General features: G+C 47.1%; 1 long non-coding RNA gene across 1 annotated transcript; it reads right to left on the minus strand.

Annotated features, from left to right (window-relative positions):
• Positions 1–13,653: 13,653 nt before the first annotated feature.
• On the minus strand, positions 13,654–16,004 carry LOC310842229. Its single transcript, XR_014563018.1, has 3 exons — positions 15,919–16,004; positions 14,813–14,942; positions 13,654–13,927 (listed from the first exon to the last, which is right to left on the minus strand). It is a non-coding gene; the product is annotated as an uncharacterized lncRNA (long non-coding RNA).
• Positions 16,005–18,929: the final 2,925 nt, after the last annotated feature.

Consider the following 18,929-nt stretch of genomic DNA (forward strand, 5'->3'; position numbering starts at 1 on the left):
GCAAGAAGATCAAACCTCTCCATTCTTAAGGAAATCAGCCCTGAGTGCTCACTGGAAGGACAGATCGTGAAGCTGAGGCTCCAATACTTTGGCCACCTCATGAGAAGAGAAGACTCCCTGGAGAAGACCCTGATGTTGGGAAAGATGGAGGGCACAAGGAGAAGGGGACGACAGAGGACGAGATGGTTGGACAGTGTTCTCGAAGATACAAACATGAGTTTGACCAAACTGCAGGAGGCAGTGGAAGACAGGAGTGCCTGGCGTGCTCTGGTCCATGGGGTCATGAAGAGTTGGACACGACTAAACAACTAAAGAACAACTACTCAGCAGTAGATCTTACAGAGCTCAAACAGGATGTGTGTGTTTGAGCCCCTGGTGTGTATTACATTTATACCTCAACTTTTCTCCAGGCAGCTCAAATTTGGACACACATCGTTCTTTTCTACCCCTCCATTTTATTCTCACAACAACCGCCCTGCAAGGTAGGTTAGGCTGAGGTTCAGTGACTGGTTCAAGATCACTCAGAGAGCCTCATGGTCGACTGGGGATTAGAACTCTGGTCTCCCAGGTCCTAGTCCAATGTTCTAACCAGTACACCACACTAGGCAAGCTATATTTTGTATCTGTGTGTGTGAAGTGCGAGAAAGAAATATAGCAGCAGTGGTTTTTATGAGTCAAGGGGGCAAGGCAGTGGCTCGTTGGCTGTATAAACAACTGCTTCGAGGTTTTATATCTATGCACTTTGGACTGGGGGGCAAGGAAATGGAGCATTTCCAGCTTTGCACCAAGGTTCTTCACTTGACCGAATTTTAAAATATTAACCACCCTTATTTTTTATATATATAAGGGTTGCATTGCAGTAGAGCTGGTGAATTTTCTGTAAAAAATAAAAATCTGTAAAACCAGCCTTTTCCCCAAATGCCTTTCTGAGGTTCCCTCAGGCCTTCCTTGGTAGATGGGACTCCTCCATTTCAAGTATGATTTTTTAAAAAGTCAATCTTACAAGCAAGCTGCTATGAAATAAGCTGATTTAAATTCAGCTACAAGTAACCAATAATTATCCTGTGCGATGCACAGGTGAGGAGCGTTTTGATAGATGCTACTGAGATTGCCAAGGAGCTAGAAATACTACCTGATGCTGTTCTAGGCTGTATCAGCAGAAGTATCATGTCCAGGTCAAGGGAAATAATAGTACCACACTATTCTGCTTTGGTCAGACCACACATGGAATACTCTATCCGGTTCTGGGCACCACAATTTAAGAAGGATGTTGACAAGCTGCAACGTGTCCAGAGGAAGACAACCAAGATGATCAAGGGTCTGGAAACCAAACCTTATGAGGAATGGTCGAAGGAGCTGGATATGTTTCGCCTGGAAAGGAGGAAACTGAGAGGAGATATGATAGCAGCCAATCAGGCTTCTTGAGGAAGTGAATTCACAACCTGATTGGTCTACAGGAGCAGCCCGGAATTAGCCAATCACGCAGGGCCCACTGTGTAAATAATGTATACCTAGCTAGACGTTTTGCTAGACGCATTGCTACTACGAGCTGAATAAAGAACATGAAATTCACACTCGACTCCGAGTATCTTTCAGTTTCTGTGATCTGGACAGATCTGAGCCAGTGGGAATCTTGGCCTAGGTGGGTTTCTGCATGGGTGGTGTAGGAGTGATTCGGCACATTAAATCTGTTAGCCTCTGAGGTCCCGCAGCATTCTTTGCTGTTTGTTTGTTTGTTGTTATTGATGGCAGGAGTTACTTTCCCCCGCTAGGCTGGCTTTAGCTTGCAAAATAGTTTGTTATTCAAACAAGGCATTCTGGGAATTGTTAGCAAAAGATCTGGGTGAAGGGCACACCGGCTCCGCTGTTTTAAGACAGAGCAGCTGTAAACAAATCGCTGTTGGTGACGGATCTCTTTATGTTCATTTTTCACCGACTGTCCTACTCCAGGCAGATATAAGCAAGTCTGGGTAATGTGGCAGAGCCCCATCTTAGAGTTGGGAATGCTCCCCATCAGAGACCTTGGAGGGATGATGCCAGTCCGTGTTGACAATATAGAGCTAGATGGACCAATGGCAGCTTCCTCTATTAGACCCACTGATAAACTCCCAGTTTCTAATTGGTTTTGACAAACTAACGGTGCAAGATCTTATCAGCAACTTTGCAACACGTTCAGGTTTCTAATATGTATAAATTCAGCTTTGTGGGGCAATTTTGTATTTTCAGTCTATCCAGTGCTTGATAGAGCCTGCTGGATGAGGCCAATGGCCTAACTAGTCCAGCATCCTGTTGTCACAGAGACCATGTGATGGCCTGGGATTTGGACTCAGAGGCTGAACCTGAGGGATCCCAGCCTGCACAGGATCCCTCGCCTCCAGAACCACCTGAGCCGGGGCTGGGGCCTGAGCCTGAAGGATCCTCACCTGTGCTGGATCCTCAGGTGCAGGCACCAGCTGAGTCTGCTCTGGCTCCTGAGGGGATGGAGGACCCATAGCCTGCAGGTGCTCCACTCTCAGCCCCATCAGGGGAAGGTGAGGTTGCCTCTGGGTCTGGTAACCCTCCAGCCTCTCCTGAGCTGCAGAGGCTCAGGGCAGAGAGGTGGAGGGAACTAAGTTCCTGCAGGGGGAGTGCTCGCCTCCAGGCCAGGAGAGGCGAGTCACCAGAGGATCGGGGCCGCCCTATGCCTTGGGGCAGATAAAAGCCAGCCAGCCCCAGTCCCAGGTTGCGGGAGCAACGTTGTTGCTAGCCTGTCCCTGCTTGCACCCTGTCCTGCTCTTCTGCCAGAGTTCCTGACCCCACCCGACTCCCCGCCTTGGACCCAGCTACAGCTTTGACGGACAGCCTCCATACCGCACCATCGACCTTGGACTGGACTCGGACCTCGCCTCTCGGTTAGCCCCCAGGACCAGCACAGACCAGCCACATGTCTGTGAGAAGCTCGTAAGCAGGATCTGAGCACAAGAGCATTCAGAAGCATTAGAGGCAGTGTTCATTTTGTTGGGGCTCCAATATGAGTTTATTCCACATGTTTTCTTCCATATTATTGGTGCATGGATTCATTTCACAGGTGTTTTGATGCATTATTGTTGCAATACATTGTATTGTCATATTCACCATCACCATCATCATCATCATCATCATCATCATGTAACTATTTGTACCTTGCCACAGCCACTCTGGATGGCTTCCAGCATATGCAAAAATATAATAAAGCATCAAACATTAAAAACTTCCCAATGCAGGGCTGCCTTCAGGTGTCTTCTAAAGGTTGTATAGTTAATTATCTCCTTGGCTGTTATATACTGAAGTTCTCACCCTGGGCCAGCAGGGGGGTACTGTAGATAGTTTTCACTCAGGTCCACATATGCAAATAAGGGATTGAAAGTGAAGTTCAGTGATTGGATAGTTACAGAAAGTTGTTACAGTTACGTTGTACTGGAGCTCTATATAAACAGGCTGGCTGAACCCTTCAGTTCAGTTCAGTTCTGTTCTGGCCTGCGAATAAACAAGAGCTGTTGAAGAATCGCTGTGCCGTCTGATATGTTCACCCACAACTTAACATTGACATCTCCTGGGAGCGTGTTCCACAGGGCGCGTTGCCTTATGTCAACAGGTTTTGTGTCCGGACTTTCACTTTTCGAAAGATGGAAACCTTACTACAAAGAAGTCCTTAGCTGCCCCTTTTGGTTCTCACTTTCAGTTCATGATATCCATGGTGCAGGTAACAATGAATGCAGAATATTTTACTGCACAAGTCATCAACAGTGACACGTGAGAAACAGTATAAAGTAGGATAATACCTGTTATTTCTCAAATGGTTTTGGAGTTCCTTTTGACTTTGTGGTTTCTGCGCTGTTTGGGAGAACCCATTTCTTTGTGTTTGTACATTTAGAAAACCTTTGGCTTGCATCCAAAATAGCGCCCATTATTCTATCAGAGGGAGAAAATGTGCTACAAATGTGCTTTAAAAGTACTGCGTTGGTGTGCAGCGTTAGTCGGTAGGTATGTAAAGGAGAAAATTGTAAGGTAGGGGTTGAATGAGCTGCAAAAACGACAGTTTGTGATGATTACAGTTAGGCACCTTTAATAATAGAATTGTAAGGGACCACAATATTTTACAGTAGCAGATTATAGAGATGATTGCTGAGTTTATTTTACTGATAATCTGTAATGGGCAGGGAACCATTTGGAAGAAATACTCATAGGTAGACAGATATCCTGGCACTTCTAGGCACCACAAAGTTTTTTTTTCTTCCCTACACCACATATGTTAAATTATTTTATAATTTTCAAAACCTTTGGGGTGTAGTGCTGCTGGACTGACAGACATCCCTGACTTATTTGTTTTTTGCCACTACAACACCCAGAAAACGTTGATGCTTCTTTTCTTTTTTGCAGGAACCTAGGACACCGAGTTGGGATGTGGGTGGCGCTGTGGTCTAAACCACTGAGCCTAGGGCTTGCCGATCAGAAGGTTGGGGTTCGAATCCCCGCAACGGGGTGAGCTCCCGTTGTTCGGTCCCAGCTCCTGCCCACCTAGCAGTTCAAAAGCACATCAAAGTGCAAGTAGATAAATAGGCACTGCTCTGACGGGAAGGTAAACAGCATTTCTGTGCACTGCTCTGGTTCGCCAGAAGTGGCTTAGTCATGCTGACCACATGACTCGGAAGCTGTCTGCGGACAAACGCAAGCTCCCTCGGCCAGTAAAGCGAGATGAGCGCCGCAACCCCAGAGTCGGTCACGACTGGACCTAATGGTCAGGGTTCCCTTTACCTTTACCCTTTTAGGACACTGAGTTGGGACGTGGGTGGTGCTGTGGTCTAAACCACTGAGCCTAGGGCTTGCTGATCAGAAGGTTGGCGAATCCCCGCAACAGGGTGAGCTCCTGTTGTTCGGTCCCAGCTCCTGCTCACCTAGCAGTTCAAAAGCACGTCAAGAGCAAGTAGATAAATAGGTACCACTCCGGTGGGAAGGTAAATGGTATTTCCATGCACTGCTCTGGTTCGCCAGAAGTGGGTTAGTCATGCTGGCCACATGACCCGGAAAAACTGTCTGCGGACAAATGTTGGCTCCCTTGGCCTATAGAGCAAGATGAGCATGCAACCCCAGAGTCGTCTGCGACTGGACCTAACGGCCACGGGTACCTTTACCTTAGGACACTGAGTTATACCTAGTTAGACTAGTGGTCTATCTAGTTCAACTAGGGTTTCAAAAAGTGAAAATCCGGAAACGAAAGTTGTTGAGCTTTTCTTAGTTTTTCCCAAAGTTGTTGAGCTCTCCTTTTTTTTTGGAAATTTTTTTGAGCTATTTTAAAGGCAATTTGCCTTGCGACATGGCTTGCCATATGTCTGGACAAGACAGTATGGCAACTCTAACCTACACTGACTGGAAGCAGCTCTCTTGGGGTTCAGGCGTGGGGCACTCCCAGCCCTAGTTGGAGCTGCCAGAGATGGAACTGGGAACCTTCTGGATGTAAAGCAGAGGTCCTGTCCGTGACCCTTTCTGCTAGGATTCAGCAGCTTCTGAACTTGTTATGTACTAACCTTGGATCCTAGATCAATAGGCAAGTAGGATCCTAGAATGCAACAACTGATTGGCTTGCAGGAGAAGACCAATCAGGCTCCAGGAATCACCCTGTTAGGATTGTAGAATACAACAATTGATTGGCCTGCAGAAGAAGACCAATCAGGCTCCAGGAGGTAAGCAGAATCAGCCAATCAGATGGGACTCATGTGTAAATAATGTATATAAAAGCCTGAGGTTTGGGGAGCAATTCAATCACTGTTTTACAAGCTGCAATAAAGAGCATGAAATCACTGCAGGACTCTGAATACATTTCAGAACTCCATGAAAACAGCTTGCGATGCGGGCCGGATTAAATGTCACCCACCCATGCCGCAACGCATGCCTGGAGGAAACAGAATTTCAAGTGCAACTGCTCCTCGATTTCTAAGGAAATGCACATGCCCCGTGCATTCGCACTCAGGTTATGGAGCTGTGCCATGTGCCACTGTGAGATTTAATGGCGAAACCCGAAGCCTCTGCTATGAAGCATATACAGCTTAGCTGGCCGCCTTTGCCCATTGAAGCCTCGGATCAGATTTCACCACTCTCTGGCGTGACCTTGGCCTTGCTCAGCTTAAGATGCAAACCCTGGGCTTTGCTTTCGGGGCAACTGCGAAAAGGCAATTAACACCTTCAATTTCCCAGACCAAAACGGGTGTGCAAGTGGAATGCTGCCTTTTGAACTTCAAGCTAGTAGGTGATATTTGAGCAATCGGAGGAGACTTTCTGCAGTTGTCTAAGGCAGCCTGTTTTGCTCAGTTTTGTGAGTAAAACTGACCCGCAACTGGGGCTTCCTTGGCTTAGGAGGCTCACATAAGAACATAAGAACAAGCTTGTGGATAAGGCCAAATGGTCATCAAGCTGTGATAAGAATTTTAAGGCCTTAGATATATATTAAATGTTCATAAACGTACCAACCAAGCACATACATAGATCAGCACAGGAAGACTGACCTGAAACCATTTTTGGCTCCCAAACTGATGTTTTCTCTGCAAGGTCAAAGGAAAATGGAAAAGCCTCCCCATTGTCTTTTCCTTCACAAATCCTGTCTTAAGGGTATGTCTGTGTATGAATAGGGTGAGCCAGTGACCTGGCTCAGAACTAAGTACAGTGGTACCTCGGGTTACATATGCTTCAGCTTACAGACTCTGCTAACCCAGAAATAGTACCTCGGGTTAAGAACTTTGCTCCAGGATGAGAACAGAAATCGTGCGGCGTTGGCGCGGCAGCAGCAGGAGGCCCCATTAGCTAAAGTGGTACTTCACGTTAAGAACAGTTTCAGGTTAAGAAGGGACCTCTGGAATGAATTAAGAACGTAACCAGAGGTACCACTGATGTTATCATTACAAAAGACTGGCCAGGCTCCCCAGGGTATTCAATCAAGTAAGCAATAACAGGTAACCTGCCAGACAGGAGATAAACAACGACAGGAGATAAACAACGCACTCAGATTTCTGCTGTAGACCGCCCTTTCTGTGATGTAGGTATGATGTGTCTGAGGGGTGGTCTTGAGCTACACCCCTTCTGAGATGTATGTATGATGTTTCTGGGGGCGGTCTTGGACTCCAGGGTGGGCAATTTAAAATGTCTATATAAGGACGGGCACACCTTGGTTCTGTGTTCCTCTTTCTTTCTTGCGTGTGAGGGGAGCACCCTGTTGCAACAGATCAATAAAGATCAGGCTTATTAGCCGCTTTGCTTCTCAATACAGTGGTACCTCGGGTTAAGTACTTAATTCGTTCCAGAGGTCCGTTCTTAAGTTGAAACTGTTCTTAACCTGAAGCACCACTTTAGCTAATGGGGCCTCCCGCTGCTGCCGCACCGCCACTGCACAATTTCTGTTCTCATCCTGAAGCAAAGTTCTTAACCCGTGGTAATATTTCTGGGTTAGCGGAGTCTGTAATCTGAAGCGTATGTAACCCGAGGTACCACTGTATTCTCTGGTTGGCCTCTGTTATTTTCTCCTACCAATAGGGAACCTACGTAAGGACTCTATATGGGCTCTTGGATACCCCATAAGGGAAAAGGGCAAGTTTTGTTTACAACAAAGCCCAGCTTCCTGTTCTCACTGCTGCCAACCAGATGCTTGGGGGAAACTAGCAATCAGAACAGGAGCACAACAGCCCCTCCCAGCAACTGGTTTTCAAAAGCATTGCTGCCTCCATCTGTGAACATAGAGAGAAGCCATCACAGCCAGGAGCCAGTGATAGTCCTTTCCTCCATGAATTTGTCTCATCCTCGTTTAAAGCCGTCTATCACTGCCTCCTGCAAAAGGGAGTTCCGTAGTTTAACTATGGGCTGTGTGATGAAGTCCTGTCCTCGATTTGTCCCGAAATCTTCCAGGAAGACGGTTCTTCTGTTGAAATCAGACTGGCACCTACAATCTTGATATCTTGTCAACCTGCTTAAAAGGTTTTTGTGTCCAGTCCCCCCAGCATTTTAGAGAACGACTGGGATTCACTGTCGGTAGTTTCCCCTGTATTTTATGATATTTTAATGGTTTCATTGTGAGGTACCATGCTGTATTCTTTTTTTAATGAGTCGGTGATTTATAAATACTATTATTAATAAAACAAAGACGTGAGGAGATATGAAACGTGTTTGTAGAATTTGTACTGTTAAAACGGAAAAGGGGTCAAACCATCGCAAGAGGTGTTGAAATTTTGGGAGGTTGGATAGTTTCAATGGAATGGTCTCTGTGGTGGGGTGCCCATTTTTATTCTTTGTCAAAATAAATAAATAAATAAATAAATAAATAAATAAGGTGATGGAGATAATATACCGCTTTCCCTTGTACTTGATGTTGATCTAGATGGTCACGTTCAAGATGTTAATTTTAACTTTTAAACCCCTTAACAGCTTGGGACCAGTTTTCTTGTTGGATCGCCTAACCACAAGGACCGCCTCTTTCCATACCTGGACACTGAGATCAGTGGCATAGCGTGGTTTGTCAGCACCCGGGGCAAGGCAAGTAATTTGCGCCCCCTAACCCATGGATTTGCGCCCCCTAACCCGTGGATTTGCGTCCTCTAACCCTAACCCCCAGATGTTGCACCTGGTGTGGCCGGCCCCCCTTGCACCCCCCACGCTACGCCACTGACTGAGATCATCCTCTGAGGCCCTCCTTCGTGTGCCTACTCCTGGAGAGGTCCAGAGGGTGGCAACCTGAGAACAGGCCTTCTCTTCAGTGACTCCTTGTCTATTTCCGGGTTTTTGGCGTTCGGGAGCCGAAACGTTCCAAAAGGGAGGCGTTCAGGAACCAAGGTTTGACTGTACACTCGAACTTAACGTTGAAGCTGAACATAACAGCATTAGGTCTTCATGCAGTGACTTGCTTTTCAAATATTTGCAGAATTCAGTAGGGTGTGTGTGTGTGTGTGTGTGTGTGTGTGTGTGTGTGTAAGTGGTTCCTTTCGAATTACATGTTATGACAGCTGATATGAAAGTAAGGATCCCGCCCAGGAGCTTCTCCTTGGAGATCTCGAAAGTAAATTTAGTTACAGAGAAGTAACAGTTGGTGCTAACAGATTATTAGAAGACCGAGGATGTAAAAGATATCGCCAGTTGGCAGAGGACCTGCAATTATTTCAGCTGCGTGTTCATGACTACGGGAGAAAAAGACTTCGAGAGCAATGCAATTAATGTGGCTTGTTTGGGGGCAACGGATGTCATTTGAAGCTGCCTGGGGCGGGGGAGAAGGCACGCATGGCAATTGGTTTATTTTATTGAACAAAGAAAGATTTGCTTGTTTTACAGGGAATATTGAAATTATCAGTGAAAACAGACTAAAATAATTAAGAGCATTTAAAATTAACAGCCAAAAAGGTTGAAATGCAAGTCGGTGGCTGGGTGGGCTTGCCTAAAGAAAAATGTTTTAGGCAAACACCAAGCAGAGTACAGGTGACGGCACCTTCTTGACGTCAATAGGCAGGGAGTTCCAAAGGGACTGCCCCACAAAAACATCAATTTCTTATAAGGGAGGAATGAGTATTATGTGGCACCTACAACCTGGCCAGTTCCTCATATCAAAGACGTTGAGTGGCCATATATACGGTAGATTGGTTGGTTAGTTAGTTAGTTAGTTAGTTAGTTAAAGGTAAAGGGACCCCTGAACATTAGGTTCAGTCATGGCCAACTCTGGGGTTGCAGTGCTCATCTCGCTTTACTGGCCGAGGGAGCTGGCGTACAGCTTCTGGGTCATGTGGCCAGCATGACTAAGCCGCTTCTGGCGAACCAGAACAGTGCACGGAAACGCCATTTACCTTCCCGCCGGAATGGTACCTATTTATTTACTTGCACTTTGACGTGCTTTTGAACTGCTAGGTTGGCAGGAGCAGGGACCGAGCAACGGGAGCTCACCCCGTTGCGGGGATTTGAACCGGCAAGTCTGATCGGCAAGTCCTAGGCTCTGTGGTTTAACCCACAGCGCCACCTGCCTCCCATCTTTAGGCTTAGAAGGGTAGCAAAAATGGGGTTTCACTGACTGTTTGCAGCCAGTTCGTTGCATTCAGTTTTGCGTACCACAAATGCAGACTGCGGTCCAGTTTGGGAGCTTTGAGAGCTTTGCACAGTCTTGCATTTCCCAGCTTTTCCTTTGATGTAGCAATGGGAGCAGGAGGCAGCAATTAACTTCTAAAAAGACAGGCACCTTTGATCAGGAAGATATGTTTCCTAAATCCAGATGTGTGGGAGTGGATTTCACCCTAGTTTAAATGCTTCTGTGCTACTCTCGTAACAGTCCAGCAGATGGCACCGGCCTGCCATAAAACTGTACTCAGATAAAGTGTTCCAACAGCAGGGAAAGAACCTCGACTGTGCAACATTTGGGGAGCTGTGAAGAAATCCCTTTGAGGTTTGTACAGGTGGAACTGCAACCACTGCGTCCCCTTGCATCAGAGCATGGTGAGGACCATGGATGCAGGAATGTTGTAACACATAAGGCTGTGCAATCCACCAAACGACGCCTCTTGTCTATAACTGCCTCTCTATCGGGCGGAGGAAGGGGGGTGCGGTAGGGGTGGGCTGCCCCAGGTGTCACCACTGAGGGGGGGGGGTGACAAAATGCCGGGTGGCACTCACTGCAGGGCCTGCAGCATGCCCAAGCCACGCGTCTCTCCTGGGAGTGACGCGGTGACTAATAATAATAATAATAATAATAATAATAATAATTTATTATTTATACCCCGCCCATCTGGCTAGGCTTCCAGAGCCACTCTGGGTGGCTTCCAACAAAATATTAAAATACAGTGGTACCTCGGGTTACATACGCTTCAGGTTACATACGCTTCAGGTTACAGACTCCGCTAACCCAGAAATAGTGCTTCAGGTTAAGAACTTTGCTTCAGGATGAGAACAGAAATCGTGCTCCAGAGGCGCGGCAGCAGCAGGGGGCCCTATTGGCTAAAGTGGTGCTTCAGGTTAAGAACAGTTTCAGGTTAAGTACGGAACTCTGAAATGAATTAAGTACTTAACCCGAGATATCACTGTACAGTAATGCATCAAACATTAAAAGCTTCCCTAAACAGGGCTGCCTTCAGATGTCTTCTAAAAGTCTGGTAGTTTTTGTTCTCTTTGACATCTGGTGGGAGGGTGTTCCACAGGGCGGGTGCCACTACCGAGAAGGCCCTCTGCCTGTTTCCCTGTAACTTGGCTTCTTGCAGTGAGGGAACCGCCAGAAGGCCCTCAGTGCTGGACCTCAGTGTCCGGGAAGAAGACTTGGGCATGCGCAGCCTCTGTGCTTCCGCAAATGGCCCGCCCGCCGCCTCTCCCGCAGCTGTAGGGCGGCTGAGTGGGAGGAGGCAGGCAGACTCCTCGGAGGCCCCACGGAGCGTCCTGCCCTGGCTCGCCCCATCCCGCGGGTGGCTGGCACCACCCGTGGGCACAGGGCACATGCGCCGCCCCAGGTGCCCAATCGTTTTGATCTGCCGCTGCTCTCTATAAGTAAAGCCAGATAAAACATGACAGTTTTCAGCAGCTCTCCTACAGATAGGGGGAAATGGGAACATTCAAGGGAGCTGGCAGCTTCGAACCCATCATCTTCCTTCCTTGAGTTCTCCTCCTCCTCTTCCTCCTCGCTACGTCCTAGTCAGGTCCCAGATTCCTAGCCTCACCCCTTGCCCTGCTCTCCATTTTTGGGACGCTTACATCACGGGATCAGCGGGTGGCGCTGTGGGTTAAACTACAGAGCCTAGGACTTGCCGATCAGAAGGTCGGCGGTTTGAATCCCTGCGACGGGGGTGAGCTCCCATTCCTCGGTTCCTGCTCCTGCCAAGCTAGCAGTTCGAAAGCACATCAAAAGGCAAGTAGATAAATAGGTATTGCTCCGGTGGGAAGGTAAATGGCGTTTCCGTGCGCTGCTCTGGTTCTCCAGAAGCAGCTTAGTCATGCTGGCCACATGACCCGGAAGCTGTACGCTGGCTCCCTTGGCCAATAAAGGGAGATGAGCACCGCAACCCCAGAGTTGGCCACGCCTGGACCTAACGGTCAAGGGTCCCTTTACCTTTACATCAGGGGTCAGTTTTTCAGCTGTGGGCCGATCCACCGTCCCTCAGACCATGTGGTGGGCTGGACTAGATTTTGAAAAAAATATATATGAATGAATTCCTATGCCCTGTACGGGCCAGTCGTGTCCGACTCTAGGGTTGTGCGCTCATCTCACTTAAGAGGCCGGGAGCCAGTGCTGTCCGAAGACACTTCCGGGTCACGTGGCCAGCGTGACGAAGCTGTTCTGGCGAGCCAGCACCAGCGCAGCACACGGAAATGCCGTTTACCTTCCCACTAGAAAGTGGTACCTATTTATCTACTTGCACTTAGGGGTGCTTTGGAACTGCTAGGTGGGCAGGAGCTGGGACCGAAAGACGGGAGCTCACCCCGCCGCGGGGATTCGAACTGCCGTCCATACGATCGGCAAGTCCTAGGCACTGAGGTTTTACCCACAGCGCCACCCGCGTACCATACTAAATGCATTTTAAATAAAAGGACGCATTCTACTCATGTAAAAACACGCTGATTCCCAGACCATCCATAGGCCGGATTGAGAAGGTGATTGGGCTGGATCCGGTCCATGGGCCTTATGTTGCCTACACCTGGCTTACATTCTGAACCCTGGAATTAGTGACTCCCACAGGGGAGATGCAGAAAGGATGTGGTTGGTCAAAGGAGCCATGAACTCAAAAAGTTGAAAACCACAGAGTTAAGAGTGTCAGACTATGAGCTGGGAGACCAGGTTTGCAAATCGCCCCTTGGTTATGAAGTGCACTTAGTGCCCCTGGGGGCCAGTCACCACCTCTCAACCTAGCCTAACTCACAGGGTTGTTGTGGAGATTAAATGAAGTGGCGGAGAACTGTGTATACCACCTCAAGCTCCTTGGAGAGGAAATCAAATTAATTTGCTAAGCCTGTTTGATCAGATATGGATCAAAAAGATGTTTTTTCTCTCTGTGTGTGTATGGTCACACTGTGGTGTTAAAGACCTTCTTAGATATCTTTCAACTCTCTTAAAAGCTGCTGTCGTTCTCCAGGTTAGATTAGCATGCACTAAGAAAGTGCAAGGAAATTGTATTTTAAAAACTGCTGTTGTAAAGGATGTCAGATCGATTGGCAGCTTATATTTTGGCCTCAAGGTGGCAGCAAAGCCACAGGATTCTGGAAAAGACCAGGATTCACTCCCCCCCTTGGAAAACGAATACAGTGGTACCTTGGTTTAAGAACAGTCTTGTTTAAGAATGATTCGGTTTACACTCTCTGCAAAACCGGAAATAGTGTCCCGGTTTGAGAACTTTACCACTTTCTAAGAACGGAATCCGAACAGTGGAAGGGCACCAGCAGTTCGAGGTCTCATAAGGGAAAGTGCGCCTCAGTTTAAGAGCAGTTTCGGTTTAAGAATAGACCTCTGGAATGGATTAACTTCGTAAACCGAGGTACCACTGTAGTAGAATTACATAAGTGTTTAATTAGAAATATAGGAAGAAACTCGACTACACAACTCATCCTATTAAAATAAAACAGACAAAAAGAGTTGCGGATTGAAAAGATACCTTTGTTGGAATAAATGATAATTAAATGGGCTGGGAGATAACATGATAAGATTTCTAATAATTCAGACAGCAGATATTTCCATACAAAGAGACACAAAGTTATTCCTATAACGTATCGATGAAACCTGGTCTTACTGGAAGTGAAAAAGCTGTTTCTTTTTGTATCTTCGAAGCAAGGTGTCTCTTCTGTTTGTGAGACAGGATGATGCTTACTTTGATATTGGTGCTGTCCCAGAATCCAATGGTTCCAGAGGATCACGTGATGATACGTCTTCCGGGTAATTATTTATTTCTGCGTTCTTTCCTGAGAATGCAAATGCCTAATTCTGGTAAACAAAAGAATAACGTTGGAATGTTACTGAAGGCACTCTGGCTTCAACACTTAGCGTGGATGCTAAAATTCGCACACATTTCTTTTGGGTTTGCCGCTTTTGCAACCCGAAGTATACATTACTCGAGAGTAACGTAACCCGAGGGTCTACTGTATCTGTGGGAAGGGGTGTGTGTGCTATTGTCTTGTTGTTTTTGTTTAATTATTTACTGTGCTTTACCTTGTCTGTGTGGGTGGCGCTGTGGGTTAAACCACAGAGCCTAGGACTTGCCGATCAGAAGCTCAGCGGTTCGAATCCCCGTGACGGGGTGAGCTCCCGTTGCTCGGTCCCTGCTCCTGCCAACCTAGCAGTTTGAAAGCACGTCAAAGTGCAAGTAGATAAATAGGTACCGCTCCGGTGGGAAGGTAAACGGTGTTTCCGTGCGCTGCTCTGGTTCGCCAGAAGCGGCTTAGTCATGCTGGCCACATGACCCGGAAGCTGTATGCCGGCTCCCTCGGCCAGTAAAGTGAGATGAGCACCGCAACCCCAGAGTCAGCCACGACTGGACCTAATGGTCAGGGGTCCCTTTACCTTTACTTACCTTGTCTGTGAACCACCCTGAGGTCTTTGGATGAAAGGGCGGTATATAAATTTAAGAAAGAAAGAGATAAAATAAATAAAATCTGCACTGGAAGGAGAAAAAACAACACCCTATTTATCTGGGCATATACACACATTAACATGTTGTATATGTTAAGGTATTGACCACTGAGAGACTTGCAGAAGGTTGGGCTCGATGACCCTTTTCAATCTATGAATCTTTTGGAAATGGCATTGAACATATGAAGGAAAGACGTATGCAGGCTTCTCTGCTTACATCCTCCCCAATTTCCCTCTCACCTCTTGCAACAATGGTGCAATACCACATTGCACGTCCCTATGGATCTCCACGGGCGGCTACAGCGGCCAGGAAAACACAGGCCTTTGTGCTGCTGACATTCAAGATCAGAGCTTGGAGCGGTGGCGGATCCTGTTTGAAAGGAAAGAGAGTCACAGGTTATTCCATTCACAGCAAGCTTGCCCCCCAAGTTGCAGTAAGTACGTGACTGTGCTTGGCCCATTATGTATGTGAGCTTGATGACAGCAGTCACGAAATTAAAAGACGCCTGCTTCTTGGGAGAAAAGCAATGACAAACCTAGACAGCATCTTAAAAAGTAGAGACACTACCTTGCCAACAAAGGCCCATATAGTTAAAGCTATGGTTTTCCCAGTAGTGATGTATGGAAGTGAGAGCTGGACCATAAAGAAGGCTGATCGCCGAAGAATTGATGCTTTTGAATTCTGGTGCTGGAGGAGACTCTTGAGAGTCCCATGGACTGCAAGAAGATCAAACCTGTCCATTCTGAAGGAAATCAGCCCTGAGTGCTCACTGGAAGGACAGATCCTGAAGCTGAGGCTCCAATACTTTGGCCACCTCAGGAGAAGAGAACACTCCCTGGAAAGGACCCTGATGTTGGTAAAGATGGAGGGCACAAGGAGAAGGGGATGACAGAGGATGAGATGGTTGGACAGTGTTCTTGAAGCTACAAACATGAGTTTGACCAAACTGCGGGAGGCAGTGGAAGACAGGAGTGCCTGGCATGCTGTGGTCTGTGGGGTCACGAAGAGTCGGACACGACTAAACGACTAAACACAACAACATAGCACTGTAACATTCCTAGTTTTCTCCAAACAATCCAGGCCAACACAAACACACACACAGCTGCTGACCCCGCTTCCCTCAATAAACCTGAGAGATAAATAGGTACCGCTCCGGCGGGAAGGTAAACGGCATTTCCGTGCGCAGCTCCGGTTCGCCAGAAGCGACTTAATCATGCTGTACGCCGGCTCCCTCGGCCAATAAAGCGAGATGAGCGCAGCAGCGCCAGAGTTGGTCACGACTGGACCTAATGGTCAGGGATCCCTTTACCTTGAGGTTTATTGACCAGCTCAGTTTATCCCTTACCTGGAGAAGGCAGCACCATAATCAAGAGGGCAGCAAGAAGGAAACGAAGGAGCTTCATGATCTTAAAGTAGGTTGGTTGTGGGAAACACCCCCAGCAGGGTTGAAACAGAGCACGACAAAAACAGCAACAGCGGTGCTGCTCCTGTTGGTAGTGTTACGCTGAATCCTTTTTCTAAAATGACACCTTTTCTGTACTCAGTCCAGAGGTGCAAGGGATAGCCAGTCCTTGGGGATTGTGACACGCTCGTCTTTTGAAAGCATGTGGGATGCAAACTGAAACTATGGCAGTGTGGTCAGCTCAACGTATTATTGCATTTGTTACATAGGGAAATGGAGGATTTCAAATGCAGGTTGTTCCCCCTCTGAGCTCAGAAGAGGCAAGAGGAAAACCGCAAAGGTCCGTGGCAACATGCCTGAGGGAGAGCGGTTGGCAAGCTCCAGGAGAGTAACAAAAATAAAATAAAATGAAGCACGTCTCTTGCACGGACTGTTGGTCTTAAGCTTCCAGTTCCAGTCACTTGGCACCAACTACTCCCTTCTAGGAATGGCTGAATCTGTCAATTCTTGGTTATTATTGTTGTTGTTGTTGTTGTTGTTTTTTAAAATTATTATTATTATTATTATACTGCCCATCAAAAGATCTCAGGGCAGTTCACAGATTAAAATACAAGATAAAACACAGTAAACAGTTAAACCAAAACAACAAAACAATATCTCTCCCCCACTTTGCCAGTCTAAAGTTTGGCTTTCCACATCAATTCAGGGAGATGTCACTTTTGCTGGTAGCTGCTCCTTTAGAAATTGCCAGTGCTTTTTCTGGGGGGGGGGTGCAGGGGTATGCATACCCTTAAACATTTTGCGAATCTAAGTTTGGCCTCATTGAGGGGCAGAAGTTCAATATGAGTAGAAGAAGAAGAAGAAGAAGAAGAGTTTGGATTTGATATCCCGCCTTTCACTCCCTTTAAGGAGTCTCAAAGCAGGTAACATTCTCCTTTCCCTTCGTCCCCCACAACAAACACTCTGTGAGGTGAGTGGGGCTGAGAGACTTCAAAGAAGTGTGACTGGCCCAAGGTCACCCAGCAGCTGCATGTGGAGGAGCGGAGACGCTAACCCGGTTCCCCAGATTATGAGTCCACCGCTCTTAACGACTACACCACACTGGCTCTGGAGTAGGGAAATGAGAGTACATCTAAACATTTTTAACGAAATAAACACTGGGAATTGCTAAATATTAGTGTTCTGCAACAGGCTTGCCAATAGGCTCATGGTGGTCTGTTACTCTGGCTGAGAAAATAACCTGCCAGGTCAGGGTGGCCAGAGTCAAGATGAGTCTTTTATCCTTCTACAACACCTGACATATGTGGGGTGTGGAACACAGAGCAGTCAAATACAACATTCCTAGAGTGGACATATTTAGACATGAAGAGGGATGTTTGTCCAGCCACTAGATAAACTTCCTGTTTCCTCCTGTGCTGGGACAAACTTTCTTTACATGTGACCAGAGGCGGGCGTGACCTTACCTGTGCAGAGACATCACGTTGCGGAGAAAGGTCCATATAGTTAAAGCTATGGTTTTCCCAGTAGTGATGTATGGAAGTGAGAGCTGGACCACAAAGAAGGCTGATTGCCGAAGAATTGATGCTTTTGAATTATGGTGCTGGAGGAGACTCTGGAGAGTTCTATGGACTGCAAGAAGATCAAACCTATCCATTCTGAAGGAAATCAGCCCTGAATGCTCACAGGAAGGACAGATCATGAAGCTGAGGCTCCAATACTTTGGCCACCTCATGAGAAGAGAAGACTCCCTGGAAAAGACCCTGATGTTGGGAAAGATGGAGGGCACAAGGAGAAGGGGACGACACAGGATGAGATGGTTGGACAGTGTTCTCAAAGCTATGAACATGACCAAACTGCAGGAAGCAGTGGAAGACAGGAGTGCCTGGCGTGCTCTGGTCCATGGGGTCACGAAGAGTCGGACACGACTAAATGACTGAACAACAACAACATGCTTATTTCGAAGAAGGGACAGCCTGGCTGTTATTTTTGTTTATTGTACTTTAAATTCTGTTCATTACATGTGAAAAAGCAATAAAATGCTGTAAATAAAATCCTGCCAAATTCTTCCTAAACGTGCTGTGCTTTTTGCAGTTATCCTAATGTCCGCCAGATGGCAATGTCCTGCTTTTCAAGGGAAGCACATTCCTCATGTGGGACTTGGTCAGTGAACTGGCTGGTTTATGCTTGTGAAATTAACCTGGATGCATTGCCATTTAGATCTGGGTTGGTATGTAGACATGCTGCACTGAGAGATGAAGTTACGACTGGCAGGGTCTTCCTTTCAAGGTCTTAGGTAAAGGTAAAGGGACCCCTGACCATTAGGTCCAGTCGTGACCGACTCTGGAGTTGTGGCGCTCATCTTGCTTTATTGGCCGAGGGAGGCGGCGTACAGCTTCTGGATTATGTGGCCAGCATGACAAAGCAACTTCTGGAGAACCAGAGCAGCGCACGGAAACACCATTTACCTTTCCGCCAGAGCGGTACCTATTTATCTACTTGCACTTTGACGTGCTTTCAAACTGCTAGGTTGGCAGGAGCAGGGACCGAGCAACGGGAGCTCACCCCGTCACGGGGATTCGAACCGCCGACCTTCTGATCGAGAAGTCCTAGGCTCTGTGGTTTAACCCACAGCGCCAGATCTAACAACACTCTTCTCCTGGGGTTCTCTGGCCATTGAAATTTTAGGGGAAAGCTGCAGCAAGTTAAGAGATAAATGAATTTCCTGCTGTTTCACAGCTTCATTTCACAGATATGGCATTTTTATTGTTGCATCTCTCTCCCTTCCTACAAACCTGGCTTCGCAGATCCCTGAGCTCAGTGCTACTACATCAAATCTTGTAATAAATATTTTTTTATTTATACCCCACCCTTCCTGGTTCAGAAAACCAGACTCAGGGTGGCTAACAACAAATTTAAAACACTTAATTGTAATACAACATAGAAACAGCATAAAA

The sequence above is a fragment of the Podarcis gaigeae genome (assembly GCF_964106915.1).
Source record: "Podarcis gaigeae genome assembly, chromosome: 3".
Lineage (NCBI taxonomy): Eukaryota > Metazoa > Chordata > Lepidosauria > Squamata > Lacertidae > Podarcis > Podarcis gaigeae.